Here is a 17,645-nt window from a genome sequence, read left to right on the forward strand (position 1 = left end):
ACTGTAATAACAATGTCGTGGCATGATGGCAGTTTAAGGGCAAGCTCAGTCATCATGTGCAAAGTGTTTGCACTGGTCAGTAGGGATTCAGTGAACCCCAAACCCAAGGGTGGGGGATGGCTTGGAGGCACTACATGGGTCACACATAGCAGTTATGGCTACACAGCCTGACTTGGCACTCAGTGACAACACATCACCCAAGCAACATACACGTGGTCTGGACACACATGCATGGGCACTCACTGGGCATTGGGCCTCATTACGATTGTGGTGATAAGGGGTTAACAGCGCCGGTAAGGATGCCGGTACCATTAACCCCTTACCGCCGCATTATGAGGTCCCTCAGCGGGAGCTGCTAAAGGACCAGGGAGGTAATAACGGGCCCGTTATTAACAGGCCCATTATTAGCTCCCTCCCCATTCCCATTGAGCCCTATGGGGGATCCAATGGGAATGGGGATGGATATTTTGAATGAGGAATTACCGGGTCCTCCAAGGTTGGAATGGCCCGGTAATTCCTCATTCAAGGAACCCAGACCAATTTTGGAGGCAGCCATGGCGCTAATAGCACCATGGCTACCTCCTAAGTCGTAATGAGGCCCATTGTCTCAAGATCTGGTAGGTCTCCTACGCCTTGGATCTGATCCTCTGCGATGAACCCTCCAGCGATTGCCTCATGTTCTGTGAGTTCATCCTCCTCTGGTGGTGACCCACTGCCAGTCACCCGAGTAGAGGCATAATTAGAAGCCAGCTTGTTTTTTGCTCAGCTTTTGAGGTCATTACAACGCTTTGAGCAATCATCAGCTATGCGCTTCACAAATCCAAGGGAACTAATGTGGTCCGCGATGCACTGCCAGTGGTCCCTACGCTGAGCAGTCGTAGTCTTGCACCCTGCCGTCACCAGCATGTCGCGGCCATGTTCCGACACGTAGCCCACAAGTGCGTCTAGTTCCACATTATTGAAACTCCGCTTTCTTGACGAGCCGGAGGGGCGAGCCGTGTCTGGGGTCCCAGCCTGTTTCCGCAAGAGCACACTTCTTCCTCTTGAGAGGTGGTGCGGACCCTGAGTGGCTTACGCCGCTCCGGTCTGTAGGGGCTGAAGCGCAGGTGGACTGGCCACTGGAAGCAGGGAATGGCACGATGACCAATGGTCACACTGCAGGCATTGGCTGCTGGGTGCTGTTGCCAGGACCAAGCGGCACAACTGCCTTGGTGTGAGGGTCTGGGAACAACACAGTCCCGGCTGGGTGACTCAGAGCCAGGGTGGAGTGAGCTGCAGCTGCCCCTGCAGCCTCCTCACTGTGGCTACTCGGGCCAGCAGATGACATTGCTGCCCCAGATCCACATGGCCTGGTGACAGCAACTTTCACCGTCACACATGGCTTGGACTTCGTGACACGGAAGTCGGCCTGTGAGTCATCTGTTCAGTGACCAATGCGGGCCGGGCTAACAGGGTCTGAGCTGGGATGGTGTCAGCTGCATCTCCCTGACCCACTGGGGGGGGCAGAGGTGTCCCTGAATGGTCCTGGACACACTGCCCTCTTGGGCCACCCTGCCCACGTTGGCCACCACTGCCACCCTGCTCATCCTGGCCACATCGCCTACCGTGGACACCTCTTGGAGGTCGGCCACCTTTGCCTCCCTTACCACTTGGTCGCCTCCCAACCATGGCACTGATGTACTTGTGGGAATGGGAGGTGCAGAAAACAATTGTCCTGGGCAATTGGGGTGAAGGGGGCAGGGTACTAGATGGAATAGGTACCCCTGTGCTCTTGTAAGGCTGTCTGCGACCCCTGGGGAAAAATGACGGATCACGCAACGCTCAGGCACACCAAAAACAAAAACAGACGTGCACGCAACCCCTCGGTAGCCCACGTGCGTGGAATGAAGGACCTGTAGTACACTGTGGCACCCAGAAACACAAAAAATGCGTACGCGTGTAAACGCAGGCTATAATGACCTCTGAATGGGTACACGGGGGCAACCACAGTGGAAAAATATGTGCGTGACTCACCGTCTGCCTGGAAAATGAATGGAAAAAAGATGCACATGTGCGCATTGGCAACACCCTCGCCAAAATAAGAATTGAGCTCTGCCTCAGTAAACAAGAAGTACGCACTCCAACCGTTGTGAAGTAATCGCGTGTCAACCGACAAGAAGTACAAGAATCACACGCTCGCTCTCCAAAAAAAGCACGTACAAGAAAATGGCGTACTAGGCAGACCTTTAACCCCTGTGCACAGCAGCGCCTACACACGCCACGTCACTTAAGCGCTTACGCGCTAAGGGCCTTTCCTTGATTTTCACGTGCGGATTCACTCTGCATCAAGCTGGCCACGCGACAACACATGGAAGACCACACTCCTGCCCAGAAGGCTATTTTCCTGCCCTCCAGATCCCCGAGCAGCCTCCTACGAGCCATCTGCCGCTGCCTGCTTGCCTGCTGGCCACATGCCCTGCTATTTGGTGCCTGCACATCACCCATCTTCAGGGGTCCAGTTGCTGCAACCACTCCTGCTGGAACAGAAGACTCCCGACTGCTGTTCCATCACTCCACAGCCCAGCCCCAAGACCCAGTTGCCCACCCACACTTGCCTCGGGGGCTGCCATGTCGGGCCAAACTCCATCTGAGACCAGTGGCGACCCCCCGGCAGAGAGGCAGAGGGCTGCCAGCTTCACTGCAGGAGAAGTTGGCATCCTTGTGGAGCAGGTCCTGGTGCATTATGATTCCCTCTTTGGACGAGCATGCGCCGACAAGGATGGGAGAGGATCTGGTTGGACATCATGGGTGCCATCAACGTGGAGGGGGTGGCAACCCGCAACCTGAAACACGTACATAAGCGCTGGGAGGACTTCAGGTCCAGGACCCTCAGGAAAGCCCGACGCCTCTTGGACGCACCAGATGCAGTGGGGTGCCGGGTCCTGCTTACCATCGACCAGATGACGGTCCTGGAATGCATTCACCCAGCGCTTCACCTCCAGGTCCTTGAGAGGCAGACCTGTCTGGAGTCGAGCGGTAAGTGTCCATGCATACTCATTGGACGCAGTGCATGTTGAGCTGTGCCAGGAGTGTGCAGCTTGGACATATGTCTGACATGGCCCATGTATGGATGTGTATGTGCAGGGACATGACCATGCTGCATGTGCGTCCAGTCATGTGTGATGCACATCAATGGTGTATGTGTTCCGAAGCATGATGCACAACTGCATGTGAAGATGCACACATGTTTGCATGCCTGTGTATGTACATGTTTGGGGTGTGACACATGGATGCTCGTCACGCCTTCATGTATGTGCACGGTGTACATGTGTGTGTGTGTCTGGGGGGGTGTGACTGTGAGACGCCATGGATGCATGTGACACAGACATGTAGGTGCTTGATTGGCAGATGTGACATAGTTGCCGATGATTGTACTGTGACAGGTGGTGGAGATGTACAGACGCATGTCTGTCTGGTGGCGTGTGTGCATGTGTTCGGCACTCCCCATGTTGCTTGTGCCATCATGCCAACCTTTGGATGTTCATGCAGTTGTGTGTGTATGGATGCTGATGCCTGTTGCACGATTCCTGTTAATTTGTGCATGTGTGTGGGTTCAAATGATATGAGTGTTGGGGAGTGTGATGCCTTCTGTGAAGTTTGACACTGTGACTCATGTGCATCGGTCATGTGTGTATCAGACCATTGTACAGTGCTCTGATGCCAGTGTTCTATCTCTCCCTCTGTCTGAGCATTGACTGATGAAGAAGGCGGAGACGGTGCTGTGGAGCACAGTGGCAGGGTTGCCACCGCCAGCTGGAGACGCAAGGCCCAGCTCCCCTCCCAGGTAATCATTTCTTCCGGGAGTGAGGAGTCTGGTGCTGCATCCATGGTCGCAGCTGCTGAGGTAAGGTCTAAGAGGCGGAGGTTGGAGGTGGACTCCTCGGCAGCAGAAGGGGCAGCTGAGCCCCCACAGGGGCCTATGGAAGAAGATGGCAGGGAGTCATCCAGGTTGGTGGGGGTTTGGTTGATGAGGAGGCCGTGACAGCCCCACACACGGGGCCTGGAAGGGGGGATTCCACTGGTGCTAGTGGTGCAGTCCAGGGGCAGGGACAGGAGGCAGCACAGGCCACCGCAGAGGTGCATGTGTGTAATCCTGTCCCCGATCCTGTGACTGCATCATCCGGCACCAGCAGGGATACCTTCGTCCAGACCTGTGTTCAGGGAGGGGATGCGCAAACAACAACTGGCCTTCCTCTCCCTGCGGACGTGGCAATCCGTGACGGGGTTGAGACTGTCTTAGCTGGGTTGGCGTTGCGCGCACGTGGAATGCGGGATGACGTGCAGGGTTCTCGTCAGGACAATGCACATCATTTCGAATTCCTGTATAGGCGCATCAACCTACTAGGACGGGCCGTCGGCACTGGGTTCCTCCGTGTGCTGGATCTTCTTGCGACCCCCTACTTAACTGAACCCCCAATGCGCCAGTCGTCCTCCGTGCCATCTTTCCGCCCAGGTATCACCTGGGCCCCCTGTGAACCTGCCCCTGAGCCAGCAGCCAGGCTGGTAGAGGACACATCCCTGCCACAGTCGGGAGTCGGAGGGCCAGCAAGGGGGGGGGGCACCCACCAACTGGAAACCAGCAAATGGAGGACGTGCAGGCATCAACAAGCAGGGCAAGTGCACAACGGCGCCGGGGGATTCCATCAGCCTGGATGCCGTTGTGGTGCCAGCGGCAGTTGCATTGGAGGCAGCAGCAGGCTCTGCGTGGGAGGCATCATGGCTCAGGGCCATCAGCATCCCGTGGGCAGGCATCGGCCGAGGGGCAGGAGGACACAGGACTGGTAGTGTCTTCCTTGTGGCAGCGGTTGGCCCAGCAGATAGATGCGGAGCGGCAGCGGGAGGAGAGGGCACGGCTCAGGATGGCCATGGTGGAGAACTCGGCTTTGAGGCGGGATGAGCGCCTCGAGACAACTCGCAGGGAGTTGGGGGATGCCATGGCTGCATCCCTGCGAGACCTCGAGGCCAGGGAACAGGCCCGCCTCCGGAACATCGACATGGAGTTTGATGATGCCCTGGCCCGGAACATCAGTGGGTGAGCCGTCGGACTAGCCTGCTGCCTTTGTACATAGTTATTTAGGCATAGGTTTCCTTTCTTTTAATTTATGATTTGGAGTGCACAGACTTTGCTCCTCCTTTTTGTGTATTGTTCTGTTTTTGATAGGTTTCCTTTATTTTTGGGATCATGGACCCTTGTGACTTACATTGTATATAGTTACGGACATGTGCATACTTTCTTTTTTAAGTCATCCCATGGAGTAATGGTTTTTTATGGTTTTCAATTTTGGATTTATTTCTATGGACTTTGGCAATGGCCCACTTTTCATTTTTCATGTCTTGGATTTTAATTTCTCCTTGGATTTTGCTTTCTTTTTGATATTGCATTCATAATTTCATTCATTTGCATGTGTGGTTTTCATTGTGTCATTTTGTTTTCTTTTTGATACATTTCACAAATCCTCATTATTTGTGTGGTCTACTCTCACTGGTTTCGCGCATGTCTCTATGAACATTGGCTCAGTCATGTGTTGCCACTGTGTGGCTCTGTAGGACATTTATTCATGGGCATGCTGGTTCTTTTCAGACTCTCATGGCATGGGTAATTTGCTAGGAAGTGGGTGCAGTGGATAATTGCGTGTTTGTACTGGGGGGTGGGTGGTGGGATTTGGGTTGGCATTAGGGCCATGGGTCTGTATTGTTATGACATGGTGTTTGGAGTGACATGAGTCGGGGCCTGCTGGCAAGTTGCTGTCAATGGGGGTGGGGTGGAGGGACATGTGTCGCAGCATGCTGGCAGGTGCCCAACACAGGTGGGGGGGACATGGGAGAGCCCGCAATGCCTATTTGCGTGTAAAGCTCACTCGCGTACCCCGAAATACACGTGCCTTGCTCCAGCCAGCAACATCGCGTGTAAAGCTCACTCGCGTACCCTGGAAGACACATACCCTGCTCGCGCCAGCGAAATCGCGTGTAAAGGTCACTCGCATACCCTTGAATACCTGTACCCCGCTCTCACCAGCGAAATCGCATGTAAATCTCACTCGCGTACCCCGGAATACACGTACCCTGCTCCTGCCAGCGACATCGCGTGAAAAGCTCACTCGCGCACCTCTGAAGACACGTAACCCGCTCGCCTCAGCGAAATCGCGTGGACAGCTCACTCGCGTACCCCCAGATTCGTGCACCAACGTGGTGAGGAGCCACACTCACCCCCTGCAGGCAGCCCACACCACAGGACCCCCCTACATATCTGACCATGCCCCGCAGGCAGCCCATCCACCCTGACCTTGCCCTGGCAGCCCACACCACAGGGGACCACCCTACAACCCTGGGCATGCCCCGCAGGCAGCCCACACCGCAAGGGCCCCCCTACACCCCTGACCATGCCCCGCAGCCAGCCCATCACCCCTGACTAAGACCTGCAGGCAGCCCACACCACAGGACCCCCTAAACCTCTGACCTTGCCCCGCAGGCAGCCCATCTACCCTGACCATGCCAAGCAGGCAGCCCACACCACAGGGGACCACCCTACACCCCTGGGCAAGCCCTGCAGGCAGCCCATCCACCCTGACCATGACCCGCAGGCAGCCCATCACCCCTGACCATGACCCGCAGGCAGCCCACACGACAGGGGGGACTTTTTCCACACAATTTGCCTGGCGCAGGTGGAATACGCATATTCAAGGGGGTGCGTGAGTTGATTTTCACGCGTTTTGGCTGCCGCGATCAGGGTTCGCGTATTGAAGGGGGGTGCGTGGGGAGATTTTCATGCATTTTGGCTGCCGCGAGTGGGGTAATCGTATTCAAGGGGGTGCGCGGGTACATTTTCATGCGGTTGTTTGCCGCGAGCGGGGTACGCATAGTTTTTCACCCGATAACAGTGTAGGGGACCTGTAAACTGGTCCAGGGTTAGTGCAGCCCTTTGTGCCGTATTGGGGATTTCTATGGCTTTCCCTTGCGCAAGAGGTGTTCTTGGGGCCGTAACTGCGCCACGGCTGCAAATGGCTTGGGAAATCCATGAATACGCGGTGCGCCAGAATGCTGTTTGCCGCACACGGCTGGCGCACGGTCCCTCTCTGCGCTGCCCGCGTGCGCTACTTTTGCGCTGAATTCTATGAATTACCCCCATGGTTTTGAACATGTTCATTAGCTGGCCAGATAGTGATAGGCTAACCAGGAAAGCTATATCGGCAAAACTCACAACTTTATTATGTTTTATATCATGTAAGAGGGTGTCAAATGTCAGGGCTCTGGACATGAACAGGAAATCGTTTAATCCAGAAGGTGTCACCTTTCAGGTTAGCAGGAGAACAAAGACAGGCATAGATTTGGTGTTGTACGCAGCATTCCCAGACCAGCCTAAATTATGTCCGGTCAGGAGATATGAGATATGAGCAGGTAACAAGTACTCTTAGGCCCGCAAATGTATCACAGTTGTTCATAACGTTGAGGAAACCATTCAAGGGAGTTGCACAGCCGACTTTAGCATGGGTTAGATGGTGCATGACTCAGGCAGGCATTGATACTGAAGTGTGCAGGGCACCTTCTATTAGAGGGGCCATTGGCATCTAAGGCATTTAATGCAGGTGTTAGATTGGAGGACATTCTCAAGGCGGCAGACTGGTCGAAGGAGTCGGCATTTAAACAATTTTACTTCAGACCCATTGAAGGGATGTCTATGTTGGTGGTAGGTAAACTTTGAACAAGCATAATCCGAGCCTCCGGTCTTGACATTGAATACTGATTTTCCATAATAGCCTTATAGTCAAGATTCTATTAAAGACACAGAGGCAAAGGATTATCCCACCCCAGTAACCGTATTATGAAATGTATTATCTGTGGAATACTTGTGTTTGAGTGGATGAGTATTGTCAGGACATACATTGTAATTTTGACTCGAGATGAGATTAAGGTATGTTAACGATTACCCACCCTATGGCAACAGAGCTAAGACTGTGTTTATTTGGATAGCATTTCAGGTCTTGAAGGGAAGAACGCAGGATCATGAGGGACTTAAGGTAGACCTTATCTGCACTTACCGGTTGGGGAGCAAGTTTAAAGTTAAGCATGTCGCTAACAAAGAAAGATGAAGGACACTGAAAGACATGAGAGCATAAGGGGGCTGTGTTGGATTGTATTGGTTGTTGGAGTCATGTGACCTTTAAGTTCATGGACATAAAGAGAACAAACTACACGAGGAATTGATTTTGGAAAGTGTAGTTTTGGTTGTGTTGTTCTTCTTTATGAATTGTAACTGTTATACATTTTTTGGATGCTGCTCGAGCTTTCTGAGTAAAGAAAGAAAGCATAATCCTTCGCTTCTGTGTCTTTAATAGAATCTTGACTTTCTATAATGCTAGTATAGAAAATCAGTATTGTGCTGGTACCTAAAGCTATGAGATTGCAGGGGCAGTTGCATGGCTAGCGGTTTCTGGTAAACCCTAAACCACGGAACGTATAAGATATCTTGGTACCACCAGCACTTCGCGCTATCAGCAAAAATTATTGACAAATTCTAGATAAAATCTATGATATTGTTATTAAAGCTATTCATAAATAAATGCATGACATTCTTCATTCATAAGTTTATTCCCTATTGGTCCTGGTTGACCAGCTAACACATGATTTGACAAAAATGTCTTTCTCAAGGCTGTTTAAATGTGACTAAATTCATTCGATTCCCATACATAAATGTAGAAAACCAAACATAAAGAAAATTATAAATACATGGTATTGATTGTCATGCCAGTAAAACTGAGAGCAAAAGTAAATACCATTGATGGGAGTCGGGGGTGGATGGGGGAATGCAGAGGAAACAAAGTAAATATATGAACAAATTGGTTGGTTAACTCATTGTCACATACTTGAGTTAACCATTATGTTCATATTGTAATATAATATAAGTGTGTGGCCTCTCATGCAATATCTAATCCATGAGTAATCTTACCTTCTGTCACAATTCGGTGCTCAAAGGCACCCGTGCCCCATAATGTAGTGGGAGCCTTTAACTATTCCCTAGGCCCCACTCTGAACAGATCTCGTTGTGCACCAAAGGGAGTCAACTGGACTCAGTCATGGCGCTGCTGGCACCACGCTTTATATGGAACGGGAAGTGCCCATCCCTTATTCTAAGATGGTGGGTGGTTGAGTCACTGCAGCTGCCTGCATGCAGGCTAGTCTTTTGGGAGTGGCAGGGTGTGGTCGAGTATTTAAGCTCCACCTCTGCTGAAATCCATGCTTCGCGTTACACTGCTCCCAAGCAGCGTGAAGCTCACCATGACCAGCTCCCTGGATTCCGCAGCATCGGGACCTGCTTGACTCCAGCTACACTCCAGCTGCAAGAAAGAAGATAAAACAAACACGATTAGAACAACACTTACCTTTTACCAGACACCGGCAAAGAACTTCAGCAGAGGCCTCGTCATCAAACTTCAGAACCACAGCTATTCAGCACCTGGAAGAAAAAAGCAAGAAACACAACAGGTTAGCACTGAATCAAAAAGACTCATGCACACTCTGCAACTTAAAACCCCCGCGCAGCCACACTTACCGGGTTACTCCTGCAGACTGTGCTCGGCGCTCCTCCTCTCAGCGTAGCTCATCCATGCCAGAGTAGGTCTGTGCATTTCGTCCCGCGGACACCAGCTTCACCTCGACACCTGCCGAGGAAAGGAAAAACGTGAGAGTAAGGACAATATGTAAAACTAATGCTAAAAGCAATGACAATGCTAAAACACGTTTAGAAAGAGCAAGCAAGAAGGCAAGAGAGAAGACAGAGCAAACAACAGAAAAAAGTCAAGAGAAAGACAGACAACAAGCAGAAGACAAGGGAAGATTTACGTTGGCAAGACAGGGCAGGCCAGTCTTAGCCGCAGCCGGATTGGGCAAGCGGACCAGTGACGTAACTTGGTCCATCAGAGCCTGCGCCCTGCAACAGTGCCCCTGCAACGAATAAGAGGACGGATAGCCCACCAAACACAATCATCAGGTGAGGAGCATTCAAGGGAAGAATTCAGCACCCAGGGAAGGGGTAGAACAGCAAGGGAGGGAGGTGTGGGCGGATACACGTACTGGTAGCCCACAGTTGACCTTGCTTTCCCATCCTAGGAGCAGACCCAGAGCAGACTGTACCTCCCGAGCTACCAGGCCCAGCAGTCCTGCAGACGACCGTTCTCCCAGCAATACCTGACGTCCCTGCGGAGACCAGGTGAGCGTAACACCTTGTTACAAATGCTATTTCTTTAGCACATATCTTGAGTAAAAATAAATATGTGTATGTTCAAACTGTAAATTGTCTGATTTTATCACATTATTAAACCGCTGTGTGCAGGGTATTTGTGCCTTCACAATAGTTAAGTTATAATGCGTAAATGGTTACCATTGTTGAGTGCAGGGGATGCATGCATGACATATGGGTGTGCTGTCGCTTAGACCAGTACACCCATACGTCATGTACAGGACTAATGGTACATGATCTGATTATCGCAGATCGCGCTGAAAGAAGAGCCTAGGTGAGCAATGGCACCATGTTATTAAATCCATACATGTTCACACAAAAAGAGGGGTGTTAGGTATCAGAGTCACCGCCTCCAGCCCTCCAGGTAAGGAGCCATCTGAAGGCCCTTAATTAATTTAAAGTAGTGCAGAGCAGCACTAATTGTATTGCTGTGGTTTAATCAATTGCGCACTGCGCGCGTTTCCATCCCTTCCCCTTCCCATCCACCAGCTCGGCCCTGATCACCGCCTCCGTCCCGCCCCCAGCTCGGAATGGCTGTTTCCCCGCTTGGCCCAAAACCCACGCGGTTCCTTCCCCCTGTCATCACCTCCAGCCCTCCGGGTAAGGAGCCATCTGCAGGCCCTTAATTAATTTAAAGTATTGCAAATCAGCACTAATTATATTATTGCTGTGGCTTGATCAATTGCGCACTGCGCATGTTTCCATCCCTTCCCCTTCCCCTCTACCAGCTCGGCCCTGGTCACCACCTCCCTCCCGCCGCCAGCCCTGATTGGCTGTTTCTCTGCCAGGCCCAAACCCACGCGGCTCCTTCCCCCAGTCACCGCCTCCAGCCCTCCAGGTAAGGAGCCATCTGCAGGCCCTTAATTAATTTAAAGTAGTGCAGAGCAGCACTAATTGTATTATTGCTGTGGTTTGATCAAATGCGCACTGCGCGTGTTTCCATCCCTTCACCTTCCCATCCACAAGCTCGGCCCTGGTCACCGCCTCCCTCCCACCCCCAGCCCTGATTGTCTGTTTCCATGCTAGGACCAAAACCCATGCAGTTCCTTCCCCCAGTCACTGCCTCCAGGCCTCCAGGTAAGGAGCCATCTGCAGGCGCTTAATTAATTTAAAGCAGTGCAGGGCAGCACTAATTGTACTATTGCCGTGGATTGATCAATTGCGCACCGCACGTGTTTCCATCCCTTCCCATCCACTTGCTCGGCCCTGGCCACGTCTGCCTCCCACCCCCAGCCCTGATTGGCTGTTTCCCTGCTAGGCCCGAAAACCATGCGGTTCCTTCCCCCCATTCACCGCCTCCAGCCCTTCAGGTAAGGAGCCATCTGCAGGCCCTTAATTAGTTTAAGGTAGTGCAGAGCAGCACTAATTGTATTATTGCTGTGGTTTGATCAAATGCGCACTGCGCGTGTTTCCATCCCTTCACCTTCCCATCCACAAGCTCGGCCCTGGTCACTGCCTCCCTCCCACCCCCAGCCCTGATTGTTTCCATGCTAGGACCAAAACCCATGCGGCTCCTTCCCCCAGTCACTGCCTCCAGGCCTCCAGGTAAGGAGCCATCTGCAGGCCCTTAATTAATTTAAAGTAGTGCAGAGAAGCACTAATTGTATTATTGATGTGGTTTGATCAATTGCGCACTGCACGCGTTTCCATCCCTTCCCCTTCCCCTTCCCATCTACCTGCTTGGCCCTGGTCACTGCCTCCCTCCCGCCCCCAGCCCTCTTTGGCTCCCTTGCCCCTCTTAACACCACCTCCCAGGGCAGCCCTCTACCCGTGCAGCCCAGCGGCTAAGGGCCCTAGGCAAAGGGCGGCTCCTGAAGTAGCAGCTCCAGATAGTCTTGCAGGTGTCGCCAGGGTCCTTCTTCTAACACCCTTCAAAGACTACCCACTTCTTCCGCTTTGCTCTGGCTTCCACATAAGAGGCACACCCTTTCGCCTAGCTAGCCCTGTTAAGAAGCGCAAGACTAACCCCTAGATCCACCACCACAGCCATCTAACAGTGGCTGCAAAGTCATCTAACCAAACCAGCAATTTCGATAAACCACAGCAACCTGACAAGACCCATGACAGGTAGGCTGCCGTCAACCAGCATCAACGGATAAGGTAGGAACAGTCTATTCTATATTCAACATATACTGACACCATCATACAAACCTCTTATTCTATACTGCTTTGTGAAACTTAGGCCTCTTAGGCTTTAAACTGCTTTTGAAATTGGATTTTCTACTTGGGCCACTCTCCCACTATACAGGACCTTTGCAAGTGTGCCCCCTATATTTGAAAGTGCACTGAAACTGCTTTTATACTGCATTTGAGCTGCTTTTGAAATCACATTTGAAATTGCTTTTCAACTTGGCCCTCTTTCCCACTGTACAGGACCCCTCCGAGTGTGTCCCCGCTTTTGAAAGTGCACTGAAACTGCTTTTATACTGCACTTGAACTGCATTTGGAATCACACTCGAAATTGCTTTTCATTTTAGGCCTCTCTCCCACTATACAGGACCCTTCCAAGTGTGCCCCCTGTATTTGAAAGTGCACTGAAACTGTTTAATAAACTGCATTTGAATTATATTGGAAATTGCTTTTCAATTTAGGCCTCTCTCCCACTATACAGGACCCCTCCAAGTGTGCCCCTGTATTTTGAAAGTGCCCCGAAACTGTTCAGACTGCATTGGATATAGCAATTTAAGCTTAGGCCTCTCCCCACTATGCAGCACCCTCTAAGTGTGCTCCCCTATATTTGAGACTACACTGAAACCACATTTCAAATGAAACCTCTTTTGAAAATTGGGCCTCTCTCCCACTACATGGGACTCTCGAATCTCAGCGTGCTCTCCTGTAATATACTGCACCCTGAAACCTAGGCCACTCCACCTCAATACAGGAACCTCAGGCCTAATTTCCCTCCTGTATCAACGTGCACTGTGAAAAGACTACTTTAGGTGTCCCCCCTCCATCTCATAACTTAAACCTGCCACTTTGTGAGGCCAGAGCCTCTCCCACTATCCATGTACTCCAGCCTAGGCATCTCAATTGCTGCCTGGGTCTCCCAGTCTAGGTTTAATTGCTGCCAGCCCACTAGAGCCTTGAACCTTCCTCCCGATATCTAGACGTCATTTTTGGCCTCAATTACCACCATCCTCCTTTCACCACCTCTGCCATCTGCAAGGCCAAACCCTCTCCCGATAGATTAAGGTCCCAATCTTGATCACAGCCTACCTTGCGGAACCAAACCTACCCAGTGCTGTCCAAGGATCAGAATCAAACCGTTCAATCAGATTAGCTTTGGATGCCGCCGAAACCTACATCGCTTCAGACTTCTGATACCCCACTCCCAAGAATACAATCTCATTGTATACCACCTGTAACATTTCTGAACTCTCAACCTCTTGTCCCGTATTCGTCTAGATATTATCAGCAGCTGCTACTACTGAATCATAGGAACCTGACGCCCAGGACATCCAGGAAGCACAGAAGCCTGTAACTAGTACCATAATCCCCTCCACAGTTACCTGCACCCTCAGCCCAATCCATACGCCCTCCCTCAAACATACAATAGCCCAGCACAGCCCGCCTGCTGTCATAGGAACACCATATCCAACTGACTGAACAAAGACAATCCCTCGAAAACCTCCAGACAGAACAACTTAAGAGGATTGGAAACAACTGACAGATCGAAATCCCACTGACCCAATACCCAACTGACTGGAAAAGACACACCCTGAGAAACTATCAGACGGAACAATTGAAGATTGAAATCTACACTAGCCTGGCATGAGGAAACACAATTGAAAACTGCCCATATAAACCTAACACCTAGACCAACTCTTCCCAACTAAGACCAAAATGACCCAACGCAGAATTGGACGCAGAAAAGGAACACGGTACAAGCAACGCGGATACACAAGCTCAAACAGCCCCAGCAGGAGACGCCTTCAATACAGAACATACCCCGCAAAACAATACTATCAACAGAACAAACTTCACAAGAGAAAAATCCTTATACCTTACACTTTACCTCACACCAAACAAAGAACCTAGATACTCCAATGACACCAACATTACCAGATGGATAAATAAAACACCAAAACAACGGAACAAAAGAAGAGACGACCAGAAAAGAGAATGGGATGACACCAACCCCCTTACTCTCTACATCACAAGAACAGATGGGCACTATCGATACCCACACCAAATGACAAGAGATGAAGAAACAATAGAAGTAAGCGAGTCAATTATCAATCTCACAGACCGATTGAACGACGAAGCCGCCTTCACAGAACCTCTACCGCTCGGAGTGTCACGTCGCTCAGGAGACATTGGTCCCTTTGGCACCGTTGGTCTTGGGTGCATGTGTCATCCATCTTTACTCCCAAGATGGTGGACCGTTCCGGCTACACCGCTCCAGTCTTTCGTGACTCAGAGGACAGGGAAACTCCACCCCTTTTGCAGAGCTTTGCATTTCAGGTATTCTCCACAACGCGCAGATGCGTTGCTACTCCTTTACACCAACGCTGCGTAACTACGAAATCTAGGCTTACTTTTCCTTTCTGTCATTTCGGTATAATCTCTCACCCAACCTACTCTCTATTTCCCGTTTCAAAACTGTTCAACCTTCAGTCCGGACTTCCGCAGCTCCTTCCGCCTATCTGCGGAGCAGATCCGCTTCCATTCACAAACACAGACGTTCTTCTCGAGCTCCGACAACTTGCTCCCCTCTTCTTTGGATTCTAAGCAACCTGGTGCGTAATATAGGGTTAGAAGAGCAGGCCAGCACAAAACCTAATCATCTTACTAATTCTGCGAGCCTTCTTGTTTACCTAAGCAGCTTGTAAACAGACACAGCTTCCGGCTGTCCTCAGCGTCTTCCACGGCTCCCAAACTTCCTTTCCAGCTGTGCAAGCAGTTTCGCTCTTTAAACCAAGTACATTTTAGGACTCAAACCTTTATTATTGTATCCCTTCCTGGAATCTCTTTTCTAACTTAATATTGCTACTCCAGTAACGCTTATCAAGACTGGCTGCCCGGAATAAATACGCCACAGTATTATTTGATTTCTTCAGAGGGTAAACACTATACTCAGTTCTTTTCTTTCTTATTGTATTTAACCTCTCCTCAACCGTAACTCCTCTCCCATTTTGCTCTTCTATTAGACACTCCATTTGGAACCTCTTCTAAGATCAAGCTCTTTCAACACCTCATCTGGTAAAGACGTCCATCCAAAGACAACAAGGTTTTATTCCCCAGAGGGTTTCCCTGGAGCTTTTAACTCCTTCTGGCTATTTTGGCCCTGGGAGGGGAGATGAGATCTATATTCATCCCCAACCTCCTTGCTATCCTGCATATCCGGACGTATCTGAGGAATCCTGCAAATTGGTGTATCCTTTCCTTACGGTGAGAGATTGTTTCAAAACAGTATTTTACAGTTAGCAACGCTTGTGATACCATAGGCATTGGCTGCACCAGTTGTGGTTTCCTAGATATGGACCAAGCACAACAGCAGCAGCTGATTGCAGCAGTCCAGTCTTTAACAGCCGAAGTCCAGTCTTTGAAACAGGAAAATGCTTTATTAAGTCAACATATGGGGTGAGCTCCCAGCTACTTCGAACTCCCTCCTAGACCTAAACCAGGGGGTCAGTATGATGGGGATACCCATACATTGAAGGCATTCATAGAGGCTTGTACAGTTAAATTTTCATTTAAGGCTGCTTTCTTTCATAGCGATCAGGACAAAGTGGGACACATGATCTCCCATCTAACTGGGCTTGCCTTGGCTTGGGAAACACCCTTGGTCACTACTAACAACCCCTTGCTAGATTTGTATCCAGCTTTTCTGAATAGTCTTAAGTCCATGTTTGGTAGGCAAGAAATCACAGTCTCGGCCCAGGAGCAACTCTTAGACCCCCGACAGGGATCCCAGGATCTGTTGTCATACATTACCAGATTTAAACAATTAGCAGCAGGAACATCATGGGCAGATAATGCGCTGATCACGTTGTTCAGACGGGGGTTAAGCGAGGAATTAAAGGATGAGGTTTGCAGAGTGCCTCAACCTCCTAAATCTCACAGAACTCATTTCCACAGTGATGCAAATGGATTACCGGTTACAAGAACGACGACGGCCCAGGGGTGCCCGCTTACCTTCTGACTTTTCTTCCATGACAACTAAAGCCCAAACTGATGAACCTATGCAAATAGGAACTACACGCGGTCCATTGACACCAGAAGAGCGTAATAGGCGTCATGCTCAGGGTCTATGTATGTATTGTGGTTCAAAGGAACATGCTGTTCAGAACTGTCCTATAGCACCTATTAGAAGACAGGGAAACGCTTGCACCCTACCGTCAGGGGAACCACGGTCAGGGAACCAATGAGCGGTTCCTCTCCTTCACATATTACTTCTCAGATCACAGAGGTCCCGGAACATCCCATGGTCGTCCTTCGAGTCACTCTCAGGTTGGGGTCCTCCGAGCCGGTGTTGGTGCTCGCCTTAGTTGACAGGGGAGCCGCCGGGAACTTCATTGACAACCTTTGGGCAATAAAACACGGTATACTTCGTTCTATGAAGCCGATCTCTATGCCAGTAGAGTCAGTGGATAGTAGCCCGTTGGTTTTGGGCCCAATTAAGGAACAGACCCAGCCTTTGCGAATGAATATTGCTTCCCATAGCGAAACCATTGCATTAGATGTGATCCGAACTGCACACTACCCTGTTATACATGGCCTCCCCTGGCTTCGGGGTCACAACCCTTAAATCAACTGGGCAGCAGGAACCTTCTTTTTGGGTTCAGAACATTGTCTCTCTTGCTGTCTCCTGGGCGGCGCCTTGGAGTTTCACTCTGTTTCCTCTCTCTCAGAACCTGGTCCAAAGACGGCCATGCTCAACCATATTCAGGAAATCCTGGACATGTACCGTTCCTTTCATACAGTATTCTCAAATGCTGATTATGCAGAACTACCACCTCACGTAGGGATGACTGTGCAATAGAACTAGTGCCTGCCCACTCATTCACTTTGGACGTATGTACATCTTATCCTCTTGTGAAAAAGAAGTACTGGAGTACCTCCAAAAGAACCTTCATAATGGACTATTAGCGGAATCCACTTCTCCTGCAGGGGCTTCGTTGTTCTTCGTTCCAAAGAAGGATACTACAGAACTCAGACCGTGCATAGATTTACGCGGCCTGAATAAAATTAAGATACCTGATTGCTATCCGATGCCCTTGATTCTTGATATAGTCGAAGCTGTAAAAGGGGCTACAGTTTTCGCAAAGTTGGATTTACGCAGAGCTTATCATCTCATCCGTATCCGAGCAGGAGACGAGTGGAAGACGGCTTTTCGAACTCCTTTTGGACATTATGAATATGGCGTAAT

The 17,645-nt window shown here is 50.4% G+C and overlaps 1 protein-coding gene across 1 annotated transcript in view; it reads left to right on the top strand.

The window, feature by feature from the left end:
- MAP3K19 (mitogen-activated protein kinase kinase kinase 19) overlaps positions 1–17,645 on the top strand; it is a 749,356-nt gene that overhangs the window by 12,798 nt on the left and 718,913 nt on the right. The gene's annotated exons all lie outside the window — the stretch shown is intronic.

Source organism: Ambystoma mexicanum, chromosome 9 (genome assembly GCF_040938575.1).
Source record: "Ambystoma mexicanum isolate Mex_15411 chromosome 9, UKY_AmexF1_1, whole genome shotgun sequence".
NCBI classification, from domain to species: domain Eukaryota; kingdom Metazoa; phylum Chordata; class Amphibia; order Caudata; family Ambystomatidae; genus Ambystoma; species Ambystoma mexicanum.